The 21593-nt window shown below is 43.1% G+C and overlaps 1 protein-coding gene across 1 annotated transcript in view; it reads right to left on the bottom strand.

Annotated features, from left to right (window-relative positions):
• Positions 1-21328: 21328 nt before the first annotated feature.
• Positions 21329-21593, bottom strand: part of LOC120027984 (contactin-associated protein-like 2) — an 8694-nt gene continuing 8429 nt past the window's right edge. Inside the window, exon 4 of the mRNA XM_038973081.1 lies at positions 21329-21593. This exon is cut by the window's right edge and continues 700 nt beyond it. The gene's annotated coding sequence lies outside the window, so the exon portion shown is untranslated.

Here is a 21593-nt window from a genome sequence, read left to right as displayed (position 1 = left end):
ATGGTTGGGGCGGAGCAGATGGGGTCGCGTCAGACACCTGGAAATCATGTTGGTGTTTGTGCCAATTTGGAGACGTCACTTTATAGTAACAATCCTATTATAATGTACATCTGCAATGCCGTGATTAAGTGGTATAACTTGCACATGCACAATGGTTCTCAGATTGTTTGGTGTATTTCAGGAGCTGATATCCTGAACCCTGATCTTACATATAAAGACATCCAGGAAATACATACATATCAGGCGATGTCTGAGGAAGGAGAAAATACTCCAGCCACCCCAGCCATGAACTGTTCTCTCTGCTAGGGTCTGGCAGGCGGTACTGGAGCATTGGGTCTCAGACCAACAGGCTCCAAAACAGCTTCTATCCCCAAGCACTGAGAGTTTTGAACAACTAAAAACTCCAGGCACAGAGACTGTTGAACAGCCAGAAACTCCAGGCACTGAGACTGTTGAACAGCCAGAAACTCTAGGCACGGAGACTGTTGAACAGCCAGAAACACCAGGCACGGAGACTGTTGAACAGCCAGAAACTCCAGGCACTGAGACTGTTGAACAGCCAGAAACTCCAGGCACTGAGACTATTGAACAGCCAGAAACTCCAGGCACTGAGACTATTGAACAGCCAGAAACTCCAGGCACTGAGACTGTTGAACAGCCAGAAACTCTAGGCACTGAGACTGTTGAACAGCCAGAAACACCAGGCACTGAAACTGTTGAACAGCCAGAAACACCAGGCACTGAGACTGTTGAACAGCCAGAAACTCCAGGCACTGAGACTGTTGAACAGCCAGAAACTCCAGGCACTGAGACTGTTGAACAGCCAGAAACTCCAGGCACTGAGACTGTTGAACAGCCAGAAACTCCAGGCACTGAGACTGTTGAACAGCCAGAAACTCCAGGCACTGAGACTGTTGAACAGCCAGAAACTCCAGGCACTGAGACTGTTGAACAGCCAGAAACTCCAGGCACTGAGACTGTTGAACAGCCAGAAACTCCAGGCACTGAGACTGTTGAACAGCCAGAAACTCCAGGCACTGAGACTGTTGAACAGCCAGAAACTCCAGGCACTGAGACTGTTGAACAGCCACAAACTCCAGGCACTGAGACTGTTGAACAGCCAGAAACTCCAGGCACTGAGACTGTTGAACAGCCAGAAACTCCAGGCACTGAGACTGTTGAACAGCCAGAAACTCTAGGCACTGAGACTGTTGAACAGCCAGAAACTCCAGGCACTGAGACTGTTGAACAGCCAGAAACTCCAGGCACTGAGACTGTTGAACAGCCAGAAACTCCAGGCACGGAGACTGTTGAACAGCTAGGCAATGGCTGCCCACCCTAACCCACAGTATCTGCACTGACATTCCACTGACTATATGCCACACACGCTTACGCTGGCACTACTGCACACACACGGACTCACACTTATACACACACCAGTCATGCTGCTGCTATATTGATGATTATTTATCCTGCTACCAGTCACGCTCTCCTTACACCTGCCTACATGTACATATAGTACTTCTACACCTGCATTGCTTGCTGTTTGGGGTTTTAGGCTGGGTTTCTGTACAGCACTTCGAGATATTAGCTGATGTACGAAGGGCTATATAAAATAAACTTGATTGATTGATTGATTGATAGTATCTGCCGTAACTACTCCAGTATCCCTGCACATTGTACTACATTTGGTATTTAGCTTACTTTGTGTTTTTCTTATTTATTGTGTGTTAAATGATTATAATCTACTTTATACTATTTGATATTGAATACTGCATTGTTGGTAAAGAGCTAGCAAGTAAGCATTTCACTGTACTTGTGCATGTGACAATAAAACTTGAAACTAATTTGAAACATCTGTGTAACTTGATCAATTTGATTAATTAACTTCATTGTGGTATTTGTTATGAATAAAGTATGCTTTTTTAAACCAAATTTACCTGCATATCTCTTGAGTTTTGAATAAACATATTGTATGCTGTATTTTTTCCAAAGTGTCCACCAGAAGGAAGATTATAATATATTTGTCTTGTACATTAAGGTATTTTGATATGACAATATGTGAGAAAGCTACCTTTGTGCTTCCTAACTAGTCCCACTCCACAGTATACATGGTGATATAATTGCTTGGTCACCTCACCAAATATTCATTTTGTTTGAGTGTTACCTGTTTCAGATCTATTCTAATTCAGTTCTAAACATTGAATATAAATTACAGAAGACATGAGAAGTAAACCAGAAAGTGTGTTGCTAGTCTAAAGCAGTACTATTTGCCAGTCTCAAGAAGTGCTCACAAAAAAGTAAGTGGGATAAATGTCTTGTAGCATGTGGAGGGGCGTGGCCACCAAGTGCACTCCCAGTTAGGGGGAGTGATGAGCTCTACAGCAGAGTCTCACAACTCAATCGCTGGTTGAAAACTGTTTTCTGCCCCTCCCAAAAGATAGAATTTGTAGATAATTGGCCCTCTTTCCGGGACTCAACCACAAACAGGACCAAGCCTGGCCTGTTGAGGAGTGACGGACTCCATCCTAGCTGGAGGGGTGCTCTCATCTTATCTACGAACATAGACAGGGCTTTAACTCCCCTAGCTCCACAATGAGATAGGGTGCAGGCCAGGCAGCAGGCTGTTAGCCAGCCTGCCACTAGCACTGTCAGTGTAATCAGCTCAGTTATCCCCATTGAGACCGTGTCTGTGCCTCGACCTAGGTTGGGCAAAACTAAACATGGCGGTGTTCGCCTTAGCAATCTCACTGGAATAAAGACCTCCTCAATTCCTGCCATTATTGAAAGAGATTGTGATACCTCACATCTCAAAATAGGGCTACTTAATGTTAGATCCCTCACTTCCAAGGCAGTTATAGTCAATGAACTAATCACTGATCATAATCTTGATGTGATTGGCCTGACTGAAACATGGCTTAAGCCTGATTAATTTACTGTGTTAAATGAGGCCTCACCTCCTGGTTACACTAGTGACCATATCCCCCGCGCATCCCGCAAAGGCGGAGGTGTTGCTAACATTTACGATAGCAAATTTCAATTTACAAAAAAAAACAGACGTTTTTGTCTTTTGAGCTTCTAGTCATGAAATCTATGCAGCCTACTCAATCACTTTTTATAGCTACTGTTTACAGGCCTCCTGGGCCATACACAGCATTCCTCACTGAGTTCCCTGAATTCCTATCGGACCTTGTAGTCATGGCAGATAATATTTACATTTTTGGTGACTTTAATATTCACATGGAAAAGTCCACAAACCCACTCAAAAAGGCATTCGGAGACATCATCGACTCAGTGGGTTTTGTCCAACATGTCTCCGGACCTACTCACTGCCACGGTCATACTCTGGACCTAGTTTTGTCCCGTGGACTAAATGTTGTGGATCTTAATGTTTTTACTTATAATCCTGGACTATCGCCCTCCATTTGGTAAATCCGACCACAACTCTATCCTCCTGATTCCTGCTTATAAGCGTCCGTAGCCATGAGGTGCTTTGAAAGGTTGGTAATGGCTCACATCAACACCATTATCCCAGAAACCCTAGACCCACTCCAATTTGCATACCGCCCAAACAGATCCACAGATGATGCAATCTCTATTGCACTCCACACTACCCTTTCCCACCTGGACAAAGGAACACTTCTGTGAGAATGCTATTCATTGACTACAGCTCAGCGTTCAACACCATAGTATTCTCAAAGCTCATCACTAAGCTAAGGATTCTGGGACTAAACACCTCCCTCTGAAACTGGATCCTGGACTTCCTGACGGGCCGCCCCCAGGTGGTGAGGGTAGGTAGCAACACGTCTGCCATGCTGATCCTCAACACTGGAGCTCCCCAGCGGTGCGTGCTCAGTCCCCTCCTGTACTCCCTGTTCACCCACGACTGCACGGCCAGGCACAACTCCAACACCATCATTAAGTTTGCAGACGACACAACAGTGGTAGGCCTGATCACCGACAACGACGAGACAGCCTATAGGGAGGAGGTCAGAGACCTGGCCGGGTGGTGCCAGAATAACAACCTATCCCTCAACGTAACCAAGACTAAGGAAATTATTGTGGACTACAGAAAAAAGGAGGACCGAGCACGTCCCCATTCTCATCGACGGGGCTGTATTGGAGCAGGTTGAGAGCTTCAAGTTCCTCGGTGTCCACATCAACAACAAACTAGAATGGTAAAAACACACCAAGACAGTCGTGAAGAGGGCACGACAAAGCCTATTTTCCCTCAGGAAACTAAAAAGATTTGGCATGGGTCCTGAGATCCTCAAAAGGTTCTACTGCTGCAACATCGAGAGCATCCTGACTGGTTGCATCACTGCCTGGTACGGCAATTGCTCGGCCTCTGACCACAAGGCACTACAGAGGGTAGTGCGTACGGCCCAGTACATCACTGGGGCTAAGCTGCCTGCCATCCTGGACCTCTACACCAGGCGGTGTCAGAGGAAGGCCCTAAAAATTGTCAAAGACCCCAGCCACCCCAGTCATAGACTGTTCTCTCTACTACCGCATGGCAAGCGGTACCGGAGTGCCAAGTCTAGGACAAAAAGGCTTCTCAACAGTTTTTACCCCCAAGCCATAAGACTCCTGAACAGGTAATCAAATGGCTACCCGGACTATTTGCATTGTGTGCCCCCCCCCAACCCCTCTTTTTACGCTGCTGCTACTCTCTGTTTATCATATATGCATAGTCACTTTAACTATACATTCATGTACATACTACCTCAATTGGGCCGACCAACCAGTGCTCTCGCCCATTGGCTAACCGGGCTATCTGCATTGTGTCCCGCCACCCACCACCTGCCAACCCCTCTTTTATGCTACTGCTACTCTCTGTTCATCATATATGCATAGTCACTTTAACCATATCACATAGTACCTCAATCAGCCTGACTAACCGGTGTCTATGTAGCTTCACTACTTTTATAGCCTCGCTACTGTATAGAGCCTGTCTTTTTACTAATGTTTTATTTCTTTACTTCCCTATTGTTCACCTAACACCTTTTTGCACTATTGGTTAGAGCCTGTAAGTAAGCATTTCACTGTAATTTCACTACACCTGTTGTATTCGGTGCACGTGACAAATAAACTTTGATTTGATTTGATTTCAGACCACCAATTTATTACGTTTGTAATCGCAACAAATAACCTGCTCAGACCCCATCCAAGGATCATCAAAAGTCCTGCTATAAATTCTCGGACAACCCAAAGAATCCTAGATGCCCCTCCAGACTCCCTCCACCTACCCAAGGACGTCAGAGTACAAAAATCAGTTTACCACCTAACTGAGGAACTCAATTTAACCTTGTGCAATACCCTAGATGCAGTCGCACCCCTAAAAACAAAAAACATTTGTCATAAGAAACTAGCTCCCTGGTATACAGAAAATACCTGAGCTCTGAAGCAAGCTTCCAGAAAATTGGAATGGAAATGGCGCTATGCCAAACTGGAAGTCTTCCGACTTCCGACTAGCTTGCAAAGAGCCCTCACTGCTGCTCGATCATCCTATTTTTCCAACTTAATTGAGGAAAATAAGAACAATCCAAAATGTATTTTTGATACTGTCGCAAAGCTAACTAAAAAGCAGCATTCCCCAAGAGTGGATGGCTTTCACTTCAGCAGTGGTAAATTCATGAACTTTTTTAAGGAAGAGATCATGATCATTAGAAAGCAAATTACGGACTCCTCCTTAAATCGGCGTATTCCTCGGACGCTCAGTTGTCTTGAGTCTGCACAACTCTGCCAGGATCTAGGATCAAGGGAGTCACTCAAGTTTTTTAGTACTATATCTCTTGACACATCGATGAAAATAATCATGGCCTCTAAACCTTCAAGCTGCGTACTGGACCCTATTCCAACTAAACTACGGAAAGAGCTGCTTCCTGTGCTTGGCCCTCCTATGTTGAACATAATAAACAGCTCTCTATCCACCGGATGTGTACCAAACTCACTAAAAGTGGCAGTAATAAAGCCTCTCTTGAAAAAGCCAAACCTTGACCCAGAAATTATTAAAAACTATCGGCCTAATATTGAATCTCCAATTCCTCTCAACATTTTTTGAAAAAGCTGTTGCGCAGTAACTCACTGAAGGTGGTAAATTACATTTTAAAGGCGGCAGACCGAGGCTCTGCATCTGTCCTCATGCTCCTAGACCTTAGTGCTACTTTTGATACCATCGATCACCACATTCTTTTGGAGAGATTGGAAACCCAAATTGGTCTACACGGTCAAGTTCTGGCCTGGTTTAGATCTTATCTGTCTGAAAGATATCAGTTTGTCTCTGTGGATGGTTTGTCTTCTTACAAATCAACTGTAAATTATGGTTGTCCCTCAAGGCTCCATTTTAGGACCACTATTGTTTTCACTATATATTTTACTTAAAGAGAGAATTAGAGAGAGCATACTTAAATTCACACAGGACACCGGATAAGACAGGAGAAATACTCCAGATATAACAGACTGACCCTAGCCCCCCGACACATAAACTACTGCAGCATAAATACTGGAGGCTGAGACAGGAGGAGGGGGAGACACTGTGGCCCCATCCGATGATACCCCCGGACAGTGCCAAACAGGCAGGATATAACCCCACCCACTTTGCCAAAGCACAGCCCCCACACCACTAGAGGGATATCTTCAACCACCAACTTACCATCCTGAGACAAGGCCGAGTATAGCCCACAAAGATCTCCGCCACGGCACAACCCAAGGGGGGGCGCCAACTCAGACAGGAAGACCACGTCAGCGACTCAACCCACACAAGTGACGCACCCCTCCTAGGGACGGCATGGAAGAGCACCAGTAAGGCAGTGACTCAGCCCCTGTAATAGGGTTAGAGGCAGAGAATCCCAGTGGAGAGAGGGGAACCGGCCAGGCAGAGACAGCAAGGGCGGTTCGTTGCCTTTCCGTTCACCTTCACACTCCTGGGCCAGACTACACTCAATCATATGACCTACTGAAAAGATGAGTCTTCAGTCTTTATAGTCATTTGACTAGTTTTATTATGAGTTTATTATTTACTTTGAGCCTGTTCCAGCATCTTGTTGGATGATTTGTATGTTGTAAATACCTGCACCTGCTTCAAGAGTCTTAAAATAAGAACCGTGCACTGGATCTTCTGCTTCCTGCCTCTCCTGCTCACCAACACCAGCCAGGCAGCTCCAACCAGCCAGGGCAAATAAGGGTTGTACCATCCACCCTTACATAATATATGCGTTCTATGACACGGTATTTGAACCGTACATAGTGAACAAGCACCCCATTTTAAGCTGTTTGACCACAGCAAAAGCCCAGCAACATTTCATATGACTTAGCTTTTTTTCAAACTTGCCCTACTGAGTCTTTTCCAACCCGCTTTAGCTGAGATGGAGTTGACTGTCCAATACGGTGTATTAAATTGGGGTCTATGGAGGGGGCGGAGTAAAAAGCCAGCAACAGTCCATACAACACAGTCCCCCTCCAAAACTAAACATATTTAGTATTTTCCACCTCACTTTTGCTGAGACAGGTAGAAAACCTTTTCCTCTACAGTCCAATATGTATTCCATATGTAGTGAAGTGCATTGGCAGCTATGTCATGTTGCAGGGGAAAATAGTCACAAACTCTGAAATACCAAATAATTTGTATTTATTAGCAAAAGATAGTAAGACAACTGCTGGGTTCAGCACATAGTGTTATGGTTTCACAGAACTAGGATAAGATACATGAGGCTATGAGCCACTAGAGGGTGCTACTAGGATAAGATACATGAGTCAATAAGCCACTAGAGGGTGTTACTAGGATAAGATACATGAGGCTATAAGCCACTAGAGGGTGTTACTAGGATAAGATACATGAGACTATAAGCCATTAGAGGGTGTTACTAGGATAAGATACATGAGGCTATAAGCCACTAGAGGGTGCTACTAGGATAAGATACATGAGGCTATAAGCCACTAGAGGGTGCTACTAGGATAAGATACATGAGGCTATAAGCCACTAGAGGGTGCTACTAGGATAAGATACATGAGGCTATAAGCCACTAGAGGATGCTACTAGGATAAGATACATGAGGAAAAGGAAAGGGGGATACCTAGTCAGTAGTCCAACTGAATGTATTCAACTTAATGTGTCTTCTGCATTTAACCCAACCCCTCTGAATCAGAGGTTATAAGCCATGAGGGTGTTACTAGGATAAGATACATGAGTCAATGAGCCACTAGAGGGTGCTACTAGGATAAGATACATGAGGCTATAAGCCACTAGAGGGTGTTACTAGGATAAGATACATGAGGCTGTAAGCCTCTAGTCTAGAGGGTGCTACTAGGATAAGATACATGAGGCTATAAGCCACTAGAGGGTGCTACTAGGATAAGATACATGAGGCTGTAAGCCACTAGAGGGTGTTACTAGGATAAGATACATGAGGCTATGAGCCACTAGAGGGTGTTACTAGGATAAGATACATGAGGCTATGAGCCACTAGAGGGTGTTACTAGGATAAGATACATGAGACTATAAGCCACTAGAGGGTGTTACTAGGATAAGATACATGAGGCTATGAGCCACTAGAGGGTGTTACTAGGATAAGATACATGAGGCTATGAGCCACTAGAGGGTGTTACTAGGATAAGATACATGAGACTATAAGCCACTAGAGGGTGTTACTAGGATAAGATACATGAGGCTATGAGCCACTAGAGGGTGTTACTAGGATAAGATACATGAGGCTATGAGCCACTAGAGGGTGCTACTAGGATAAGATACATGAGTCAATAAGCCACTAGAGGGTGTTACTAGGATAAGATACATGAGGCTATGAGCCACTAGAGGGTGTTACTAGGATAAGATACATGAGGCTATGAGCCACTAGAGGGTGTTACTAGGATAAGATACATGAGACTATAAGCCACTAGAGGGTGTTACTAGGATAAGATACATGAGGCTATGAGCCACTAGAGGGTGCTACTAGGATAAGATACATGAGGCTATAAGCCACTAGAGGGTGCTACTAGGATAAGATACATGAGGCTGTAAGCCACTAGAGGGTGTTACTAGGATAAGATACATGAGGCTATGAGCCACTAGAGGGTGTTACTAGGATAAGATACATGAGGCTATGAGCCACTAGAGGGTGTTACTAGGATAAGATACATGAGACTATAAGCCACTAGAGGGTGTTACTAGGATAAGATACATGAGGCTATGAGCCACTAGAGGGTGTTACTAGGATAAGATACATGAGGCTATGAGCCACTAGAGGGTGTTACTAGGATAAGATACATGAGACTATAAGCCACTAGAGGGTGTTACTAGGATAAGATACATGAGGCTATGAGCCACTAGAGGGTGTTACTAGGATAAGATACATGAGGCTATGAGCCACTAGAGGGTGCTACTAGGATAAGATACATGAGTCAATAAGCCACTAGAGGGTGTTACTAGGATAAGATACATGAGGCTATGAGCCACTAGAGGGTGTTACTAGGATAAGATACATGAGGCTATGAGCCACTAGAGGGTGTTACTAGGATAAGATACATGAGACTATAAGCCACTAGAGGGTGTTACTAGGATAAGATACATGAGGCTATGAGCCACTAGAGGGTGTTACTAGGATAAGATACATGAGGCTATGAGCCACTAGAGGGTGTTACTAGGATAAGATACATGAGGCTATGAGCCACTAGAGGGTGCTACTAGGATAAGATACATGAGGCTGTAAGCCACTAGAGGGTGTTACTTGGATAAGATACATGAGGTTATAAGCCACTAGAGGGTGTTACTAGGATAAGATACATGAGGTTATAAGCCACTAGAGGGTGTTACTAGGATAAGATACATGAGGCTATCAGCCACTAGAGGGTGTTACTAGGATAGGATACATGAGCTCTAAGCCACTAGGATAAAATCCTTAAGCCACAAGGCCATATAATTATCCAGGAATACATCTCAAGCAAACTGGAAATAAATTAAAACCGTGATAGGATCTGTAAGAACCAAGAAACACATAAGTATAGCACCAGTCTCAAAATTTCTCTCAAAGTTTGTGCAAAAATGTGATAGATAATTCATCCACCTGACAGGTGTGGCATATCAAGAATCTGATTAAACAGCATGATCATTGCACAGGTGCACCTTGTGCTAGGGAACAATAAAAGGCCACTCTAAAATGTGCAGTTTAGTTACACAACACAATGCCACAGATGTCTCAAATTTTGAGGGAGCGTGCAAATGGCATGCTGACTGCAGGAATGTCCACCAGAGCTGTTGCTAGATAATTTAATGTTCATTTATCTACCATAAGCCGCCTCCAACATAATTTTTGAGAATTTGGCAGTACGTCCAACTGGCCTCACAACCGAAGACCACATGTAACCACGACAGCCCAGGACTTCCACATCCGGCTTCTTCACCTGCGGGACAGCTGATGAAACTGTGGGTTTGCACAACCGAAGAAACCATCTCAGGGAAGCTCATCTGGGTCTTGACTCAGGCGTTGTAAATGACTTCTGTGGGAAAATGTTCACCTTCGATGGCACTGGCACGCTGGAGAAGTGTGCCCTTCACGGATAAATCCCGGTTTCAACTGTACCAGGCAGATGGCAGACAGAGTGTTTGGCGTTGTGTGGGTGAGCGGTTTGCTGATGTCAGACTGAACACCCTCTAGTGGCCAGATACAGACTGGTCTTCTAATCTGCGCCCTACCTTTTTTGTATGGTATCTGTGACTAACAGATGCATATCTGTATTTCAAGTCATGTAAAATCCATAGATTAAAATCCATAGATTAGGGTTATGAACTGTAACTCAGAAAAATCGTTGAAATTGTTGCATGTTGCGTTTATATTTTTGTTCAGTGTAATACTCATTACCCTACAGTATATAAATGAGTAATTCTCTTTAGTTTAGATTTTTTATAATGTAAACTCAGCAAAAAAGAAACACAACCCTTTTTCAGGACCCGGTCTTTCAAAGATAATTCGTAAAAATCCAAATAACTTCACAAATCTTCATTGTAAAGGGTTTAAACACTGTTTCCATGCTTGTTCAATGAACCATAAACAATTAATGAACATGCACCTGTGGAACGGTCGTTAAGACACTAACAGCTTACAAACTTAGGACACTAAAGAGGCCTTTCTGCTGACTCTGAAAAACACCAAAAGAAAGATGCCCAGGGTCCCTGCTCATCTGCGTGAACGTGCCTTAGGCATGCTGCAAGGAGGCATGAGGACTACAGATGTGGCCAGGACGATAAATTGTAATGTCCGTACTGTGCGAGGCCTAAGACAGCGCTACAGGGAGACAGGACGTACAGCTGATCGTCCTCGCAGTGGCAGACCACGTGCAACAACACCTGTGCAGGATCGGTACATCCGAACATCACACCTGCGGGACAGGTACAGGATGGCAACAACAACTGCCCGAGTTACACCAAGAACGCACAATCCCTCCATCAGTGCTCAGACTGTCCGCAATAGGCTGAGAGAGGCTGGACTGAGGGCTTGTAGGCCTGTTGTAAGGCAGGTCCTCACCAGACATCACCGGCAACAACGCTAGACCAGACAAGACTAGCAAAAAGTGCTCTTCACTGACGAGTCTCGGTTTTGTCTCACCAGGGGTGATTGTCGGATTCGCGTTTATCGTTGAAGGAATGAGCGTTACACCGAGGCCTGTACTCTGAAGCGGGATCGATTGTGTCACAGCATCATCGGACTGAGCTTGTTGTCATTGCAGGCAATCTCAACGCTGTGCGTTGCAGGGAAGACATCCTCCTCCCTCATGTGGTACCCTTCCTGCGTGCTCATCTTGACATGACCCTCCAGCATGACAATGCCACCAGCCATACTGCTCGTTCTGTTCGTGATTTCCTGCAAGACAGGAATGTCAGTGTTCTGCCATGGCCAGCGAAGAGCCCGGATCTCAATCCTAATGAGCACGTCTGGGACCTGTTGGATCGGAGGGTGAGGGCTAGGGCCATTCCCCACAAAAATATCCGGGAACTTGCAGGTGCCTTGGTGGACGAGTGGGGTAACATCTCACAGCAAGAACTGGCAAATCTGGTGCAGTCCATGAGGAGGAGATGCACTGCAGTACTTAATGCAGCTGGTGGCCACACCAGATACTGACCGTTACTTTGATTTTGACCTCCCCTTTGTTCAAGGACACATTATTCCATTTATGTTAGTCACATGTCTGTGTAACTTGTTCAGTTCATGTCTCAGTTGTTGAATCTTGTTATGTTCATACAAATATATACACATGTGAAGTTTGCTGAAAATAAATGCATTTGACAGTGAGAGGACGTTTCTTTTTTTGCTGTTTAGTTGTAAATTTGTAACAATTTTTACATTATGCACTATGACTATGCAAAGCTACAAAAAAAGATTGATTTCATATCATACGCATAGCATTTTACCACATACCTTTATTTTGAAGGCAAAATAAGAAAACCGGAAGTCTTAATGTTGCTGCCGTGACGTTAATCCTAATCACACCCATCTCTGGAATGACTAGTACTATTGGTGCTTTCAAGAGCACTGGGAACTGGGGAAAAAACAAGGTCAAATCAGGACATCAGTGATCTTCAAGGTCGGAAAGTCGGAGCTCTATAAAGATGCCCTAGCTTGTAATTCAGATTTGGATGACTGTTCAAAACAATTCTTCCCATTCGGAGCTTCCAGTTGTATTGAACGCACAATAATGTGCAGTTGTGGATGCCAATTAAGGCATCCCCCAGCACCTCTCTGATTCAAACGGGTTGGGTTAAATGCGGAAGACACATTTCAGTTGAATGCATTCAGTTGTACAACTGACTAGGTATCCCCCTTCCCCTTTCTCTTTCCTTTCCCTTTAAATTCTGTAGAAAGTTAACTGTGATTTTTGCGAACAGCAGCTTGATGTCATTGTTTGGCTAGTAACTGTTCTTCCTTCAATGGGGTTTAACGGAGGATGGTAATATTAATGGTGCATTACCCCCACCAAAAGGACTGGAGTATAAACCCATTATATTTTGACACAAAAATGGGAAAAGGAAAATTACTGCCAACTAACCCTGCACTCATTAAAAACCCACCACCCCATTCCACTATTTTGACCCTATCTAATCCTCCACTCATTAAAAACCCACCACCCCATTCCACTATTTTGACCCTATCTAATCCTCCACTCATTAAAAACCCACCACCCCATTCCACTATTTTGACCCTATCTAATCCTCCACTCATTAAAAACCCACCACCCCATTCCACTATTTTGACCCTATCTAATCCTCCACTCATTAAAAACCCACCACCCCATTCCACTATTTTGACCCTATCTAATCCTCCACTCATTAAAAACCCACCACCCCATTCCACTATTTTGACCCTATCTAATCCTCCACTCATTAAAAACCCACCACCCCATTCCACTATTTTGACCCTATCTAAACCACTCATTAAAAACCCACCACCCCATTCCACTATTTTGACCCTATCTAATCCTCCACTCATTAAAAACCCACCACCCCATTCCACTCTTTTGACCCTATCTAAACCACTCATTAAAAACCCACCACCCCATTCCACTCTTTTGACCCTATCTAATCCTCCACCAGGCTGACTGCCTGAGAGGATGGGACACTACCATTCAACACACTCTTCTGCAGTAAAATCTCGCAATCCCAAGTAATTCTCTGCAGCTGTCACCACAACACCTATTTTCTGTGACTTCCATTCCATTCCTGCGTTATAGCTGATAACCATGGCAATGAACGCTAAAAAGCCAACCTTACTGAAGCACATCTCATTAGTCCTATCACTCTGTACTGGCAAACGTCTACTACTCACCGGGAGCCTCTTAGGATCCCTCACCCCTCTTCCTCTACTTTCTTCACTGCCTCGGCACATGACACCTTTTGTAAAACTCTGACCCTGGCAACATCAACATGCCTCTTGCACCGGACACCTCTGATCCCCAGCAACATGGGCACCCCTACTCTTAACACATAAAATCAAATGTTATTTGTCACGTGGTTCGTAAACAACAGGTGTAGACTAACAGAAAAATGCTTACTTATGGGCCCTTCCCAACAATGCAGATTTTTGTTGTTGTTGTTGAAATAGTAGAAAAATGGTAACACAAGGAATAAATACACCAGGAGTAACGATAATGAGGCTATATACACAGGGTCCCAGTACAGAGTCAATGTGTAGTGGTACAAGCTAATTGAGGTAGATATGTACATATAGGTAGGGATAAAGTAACTAGGCAATGGGATAGATAATTAACAGTAACAGCAGCATATGTGATCAGTCAAAACAGTTAGTGCAAAAAGGGTCAATGTAGATATTCCGGGTAGCTATTGGTTAACTATTTAACTAACTATTTAGCAGTCTAATGGCTTGGGGGTAGAAGCTGTTCAGGGTCTTGTTGGTTCCAGACTTGGTGCATTGGTATCGCTTGCCATGTTGTAGCAGAGAACATTCTGACTTGGGTACCGCTTCGTTCACCGATACTACACATTCCTTTGTCACATGCCCTCCTGCACACATCTCCCATCTAGGAATCTCCCTCCTACACGCTGCTGCAACATGACCACAAGCTTGGCACTTGAAACACGGTAGTGGATTCGGCACAATAGCTCTTACGGGATAACTGATATATCCTAACATTTACTTTATCAGGTAACGACTCAGCCTCAAAACTCAAAGGACAGACAGGGACTCTGTTTCATCACGCTCACCATCAAGTCTGTGTCGCACCAAACAGCGGGCATCACAGACACCGGGAATCTTCAACTTCAGTTGATCCACCTCCACCCTTACCGCTACCCCAGTAATCACTCCTTTCAATGGTGCCCTATTCCTGAGAGCAGAAACACAAAAAAGTCGACTTCGGGTTACCTTAACTCCTTTTTTCACCCAACCTGAAACCACATATGGGTCAGCAAAAAGGCAGGGGTCCACCTTCTCCAAAAATGTCACGCCTACTGGACCAGATGAATCTTTTTCATGACCATCGGTGTGAGGCTCGAGCCCTGAGGTCTTCACCACACCTCCCACCTCAGGTAATTCATCCTCACTCTCTTCCAATTCACCTCCAGAACTACTGGAGTATAGCACATTCTGTCTGTACTCAACGCCCCTCTTCCTCGACACACCATCTCCCTCGTTGTCACTAGCTTCATCAGGTTCTAACTCGTAACCTACTTTCTTCCTTCTCCTCATTGACGCCACGCCTGGAAATATACTGCCATTAGAATCCTTATCACTTTCACTGTCGGATTCCATGTTTCCATCCTTTTCCACTACTAATTTTCGATTGACTGCTACCACGCTTCCCACCACATGGAACCCCGGCTTCGCCCCATCTTCCGAAAGAATGACCTAACGCCTTGCACCTGTAATCCTTCCTGTGTTTGTCACGTCTGCTCCTCCCCTAAGACACTGAGTGTGTTTCAAAGTGATGATATCTCTCTGCACATTTCCTCAATCATCTGTTCATCATCTGACTCTTCTGCTCCTTGTCCTCTCTCAGAGAAGCTATCCTGGCCTCCTCGTCCTCTCGTAGAACCTGCTTCTCTGAGAGAAGCAACTGCTTCTGCTTCTCAAGCTCTTCCTGTTTCTGTGTGCTGGGCCTGGCTCTGGAGACGGAATCATGCATCAGAAATTCATACAGGGTCAAAGACATTTGCTCAAAACTGTTGCATTCTCTGACTGATACTGAAGTAGCGTTCTTACCTTAATGTGCTCTGTTGTTTGATCAAATGATAGTTTAACGCTATTTATGTCCTGTAAGGGCTTCAGGGCAGTTTGGAGCTCTTCCTATTGGAGGGAGAACATTTCTGATACCGGATAGTCACTGGATTAACAGGAATTAACAAGTCAAATAGAACAGGGCTTGTTTTAACTCTTGTTCTCTTTGATACAATAATTTATTTTACATGTCTATACATTTTAATGGAATAACAAAGGTTTATATAATACAAATAAATAAATAAATTGAGTACCATGTGAACCTGTAGATCAGGGGTGTCAACTCATTCCATGGAGGGCTTATTGTCTGCTGGTTTTAGTTTTTTTCCTATCAATTAAGACCTAGGCTACCAGGTGAGGGGAGTTCCTTACTAATTAGTGACCTTAATTCATCAATCAAGTACATGGTTGAGCAAAAAGCCACAGACACTCGGCCCTCCATGGAATAAGTTTGACAGATGTGCCCCACAAGGTCCAGAGCCTGCTAGTTTGCTTTTCAACATGCTAATTAATTAAAACCACCTTGTGTGCCAGGCCTAAATTTTTCTCTGATTAGAAGGGAACCATGAAAACAAGCAGTGGACATGGCTTTGAGGTCCAGAGTTGAGTTTGAGGACTGTACAGCTTAATCTATGGCGCAGTAGTCAAGGTTTTTGTGTTGTTTGGAGGTCTGACACATCAAAAAGAGGGGTGTTTATCCTCCAAACAGAAGAGTTGGAGTTTCTCCCTGTGCAGACAGCAGAACACCTCAGACTCTGAGAGATGATCTGGAAGTCACCTTGTCCTAGAGATTTACATGGTAATCATGAAACACAGACCTTATTTTAGGTGTTTCTAAAAACCCCTATGGGAAAAATGAATGGTGGAAAAAATATTGGAACCATTTCCCTGTTTGACTGCTAGGTCTTATGGGTATTATGACTAATACTGTGGTACTCTATGAAGTGTTTGTTGTCATTCAATGAGAGAGGACTAGTTTTCATGCACATTTTTTCAATTGGGAAATACTGCACCAAACATCTTAATTAGGTGTAAAATTGTGTGACTAAGATATCCCCTGCAAAACTGTCAAAATTAATGACAGATTTCTTGATTTATCTAGATCAGGTATTCCCAAACTAGGGGGGTACGTGCAATGCCTTCGGGGGTACGCCAAATAAAAATGTAATTCACAATGTCTTTTTTTCTTCACGTTTTCAAACAGCTCATTTATATTTTCCAACGGGGCTATACATTTGGGTGAGGTTGTTTTCGTGCCTGAGTGGCCTCGTGTCACTGCCAAAAACAAAATTAAACCATCTAGCGAAATAACAACACAATGTCAAATACAGGTAGCCTAGTCAAATAATTAACATCCAATCACATTAACCGTTACTCTCTCGCAGGAAATCCACTAACGGTCCGTATGTAGCCAAACGTAGCGTTTTCTGCATTATGCAATGATATGGGCAGCGACCATGTAACGCTTTTACAACATACAGAAGTGCACTGGTTATCAAGGGGCAAAGTATTGACACGTTTTTTTAAAACACTGGTGCCCTTTGCAACCACGTACCTATGTGAGAGTGGATTCTCAGCCCTCAATAGCATGAAAACGAAATACAGGCACAGATTGTGTGTGGAAAATGATTTAAGACTGAGACTCTCTCCAATACAACCCAACACTGAAGAGTTATGTGCATCCTTTCAAACACACCCTTCTCATTAACCTGTGGTGAGTTATTCACCATTTTTGATGAACAAATAAGGTTTTTATATGTAAGATGGCTAAATAAAGAGCAAAATTATTGATTATTGTATTATTATTTGTGCCCTGGTCCTTGCTAACCGGGCTATCTGCATTGTGTCCCACCACCTGCCAACCCCCCTTTTACACTACTGCTACTCTCTGTTTATCATATATGCATCGTCACTTTAACCATATCTACATGTGCATACTACCTCAATCAGCCTGAGATAACCGGTGCCTGTATATAGCCTCACTACTTTTATAGCCTTGCTACTGTATATAGCCTCGCTACTGTTATTTTTCACTGTCTTTCTACTGTTGTTTTTATTTCTTTACTTACCTATTGTTCACCTAATACCTTTTTTGCACTGTTGGTTAGAGCCTGTAAGTAAGCATTTCACTGTAAGGTCTTCACCTGTTGTATTTGGCGCACGTGACAAATAAACTTTGTGACAAAAACTCACACTAATTATTATGTTTAATAAATGTATCGTATAGTGTTTGTGTGGCAGGCTTACAATGATGGCAAAAAACAACATTTGAGAGTGTGCTGACCCTGGTGCTAGAGGGGGTACGCAGCTGGAGGTTGAATGTTTGAAGGGGTACGGGACTATAAAAGGTTTTGGAACCACTGATCTAGATGAATTCGGACTATTTTGAGGAAATGTGTTCTGGATATGTGGTTGCTACGGTGTCTCAAGAGGGAGAAACAGTGATATTGCCATTTTTTTCTAGTTTTTCAAGCAATGGTCTTTAAGGGAGTATGCGAAGCACAAACGTTCGCTTTCCCTAGCTGGGTTCTGCAAACCGAACCTAATATGCGGCAACTTTAGAGCTGTCAAATGCACAAGCAGCTCCTGTCATTAGGCCTGTACCTAAATTGGACATTGCCATTGGCAGCACGGAGTCGCATTAAGAGAAATCCCATGCAGCCTTGTTTACAAATTCGAACACTGGAATGTGAGCTGTAATCTACACCTTGATTAGGCTGATAGAAATCCAAATTATTTTGTTTAATGATTGTCAATTTGAGCGTCATTATTTCCATATAACACATGAGTAGGATGGGTGTGGCTTTGTGACAATGATGAAGAGCAGCTGCTCATCAACTTGACAGCTCCAACTTAGTTCCACCTCCGAAATATCAGCTATGCGGGTGTCTGCTATCCTCGTTAAAGCCGGTTAAATGTGTCTGGTTCGGTTTGCCCCTAGCATAACTCCACTAGGCTAAGAGCATATTCCCTAAAGACTTTTGCTTGAAAAAATCAGCAATATTACTGTTGTTTGTCCCTCTTGAGCCACAATAGCAACATAGCCTCAAAATAGTCAGAATTAACGGGACACAGTCTTTTCACGCCACTTCGTTACCAAGTGATATTCGTAGCAGACTAGGAGAGCATTTTTGCTAACCCTAACCATTTTCCTACCCTTAACCTGTCTCCTAACCTGCCAAGTTAATTATCCTGCTGTGTACGTTCCCCTAACCTGCTACAAAAAAAGTCCCCTCCGTATCGAATTGCCATGAAAAGAGTGTTTCTCCTGAATTAATCTAAGATAAATCACGAAATCGATCATTCATTTTGACGTTTTTGCCTAAGAAGTCTTAGTCGCGTAATTTTACATTTAACTAGGATTGATGTAGAATTTCTCAAGTGAAGAAATGTGCATGAATACTAGTCGTCTTTTCATATTCCCACTCCTTCTAAGAGTAGTACTGTTGACCAATGACCAACGAAGGGGCGTAGACTTTGGCTACCGAACTATGACTTGCCTCAAGCTAAAATGTTGCGTGCACGAGGAGCTGAAAAAACCCTGCTGAACACCAAAACAAAACAGTTATAATCACAAAATGTTGTCATAATATTAGCGCAAACTGTTTTGACTGGGAAGCATACGGTAAATTTTATGCTTAATCTGAATCTAGACTAAAGAGTAAACAGTTTGGCTCGGTCATACCAGCTCCATATCTCAACACGACCAGAGTGGAATAGAGATAAACCTGTTCACTGTTCCTTGTACATTACATTTTTACTAAACCAGTAAATGGTACTGTAAGAATATTTATAATGGTTATGACAAATAGTTAGGCGATAGGTGCTACCTAACTCATATAAATAGCTTACAAGTTCAAAGGGAAAACCACTGTACTCTGAAAATGTTGGACCCAAATAGATGTATGTTAATATGGAGGACATAATCTGAATAATGTTGCCTACTTAACTGCAGATGAAGTCAGGAGAAAAACTGTTGTTTCATATCTGACCTACTTTACTTATTAACAAACCTGTAAAATGATGACTCAGCATTCTCTCTCTCTCACCCCTCCCTCCCTCAAACATTTTCTCCCTCTCTCTCTCTCACCCCCCTCCCTCCCTCAAACAGTTTCTCTCTGACAAACACATATACCCAACATTGTGCCATCATTGACAAGGTCCCCACCAGATGAATACACGGTAGCCCTGGATGTAAATACTGTCTTTATTGAACTGTACAGAGCTGAAAGCAAGACTGAGATGACTGACAGTAGCCTGGTGGCTAGATGTGGCATGACAACGAACATTAGATGGCTAAACCCACCAACAGACATATTTATTGGTGACGGCTGACGGCCTTGTCTTGTTGCTTTTAGTCTCCGTCTTCTCTGTGTGGGTTATGGTGTCCTTAGTGTGGAATTTTCCCAGACGATATGCAAACATTTCACAACATTTTATAAAGCAATACAGAAAAAAAGAACAGAAAAATTAACCATGACAACAAGCTACAAAAATGGCAGTCATGACATCATCACACTGTATCCAGGTAACACCGGTATGAAGTAAACATTCGGAACGACTGATAGACATGATAAATAAATATGAATATAAAAAATGTGTACATGTCTAAAAAAAGAAAGAAAACGACTGGCGCTGACATGGGTCTGTCTCTACCACTACGGTGCTGTGTAACCGTGTTGTGTCGCCAAGAGGAAGGATAGTGGCCAACTCCTGAAGGCACAGTGGGTTAAACCATTAAACACTGTACGACCAAGCCTCGAACCCTCACGCTCTACCACAAAGCCTTGTCCTATGGAACGTAGGCTACACCCCTCTATGCCACCCTGTCTACACACAAACACAACACTTTCAACATAAGGTAAGATGTCTAGCCTTCTCTCACTCATTGGGTCTCACGAGACAAACTCTCAGTATTACAAGTTTCATGAGCGATCGAATTGATCAATCTTGGAAAACAAACATGAGAACATAAGACTGAAGTGTTTGGCAACAGAAGTTCACTGACAGGAAGGAAAGAAAGCTATCTGCCGTGCAGAGTGTTTATCTATGGTTCCTCCATGTTTTCCCCATCATGCTTTGAGACATTCCTCTCCAGTCATTGATGAGAAGGAATTCTCGTTGATACAATCTAATGTCATAATTAAATTAAAGTAAACTTCTCTCTCATACATGTGCTATGCTATGTATATTACATATACTATCTGAAATGTCTTGTAAATGTAGAGTACCAATCTCGCTGAATAAATAAACATATTCAAATATAAATAAAATATATTTATAAATAAAACCTATTTACAGCATGACTTTTGACATCCATGTTTCTGTAATAACACATGGATGGACTGGTTTGTGGAGTGCATATGGAAAATGAACATGTAAGCGTGACCAACAGAAATGTTAAACTTAGAAACAGATGATTTAACATAATCTGTCAGATCTCAGTTTAAAGCGGCAATCAGCAGTAGAAATAAAAACAAAGTGTCCCCTGCCTGTTTCCGTAAAAAGCTGAGGGATGGGGCTGGAGAAACTCTCAAATTCATAGACAGAGCTATGGATGCAAGGACTGACCATCCATGATATCAACATTATAGATATAATCATGTTTTGAGGCTATATAGTGTTTGTTTACATCTACTTTGCTTTCAAACATTGGAGTAAAACAAGCTTATATTTCAGGTTCTGATTGGGTATGGCAGTTGAACTAAGCTCATGAGACATTTATAAGTTACATTCTTCAAGAATGAATGAGTACATATAATGAATTTATAAGTCCAAAAATGGATGTAGCAACTCCTGATTGCCCCTTTAAAAAACAAACAAGTCTGTGCTAGTGTATGATCCAGTGGTTATTATTATTATTAATATACA

Source organism: Salvelinus namaycush, chromosome 33 (genome assembly GCF_016432855.1).
Source record: "Salvelinus namaycush isolate Seneca chromosome 33, SaNama_1.0, whole genome shotgun sequence".
Classification (NCBI taxonomy): Eukaryota; Metazoa; Chordata; class Actinopteri; order Salmoniformes; family Salmonidae; genus Salvelinus; species Salvelinus namaycush.
Note: the sequence above shows the minus strand (reverse complement) of the source record. Positions and strands in the feature narration are given on the sequence as shown.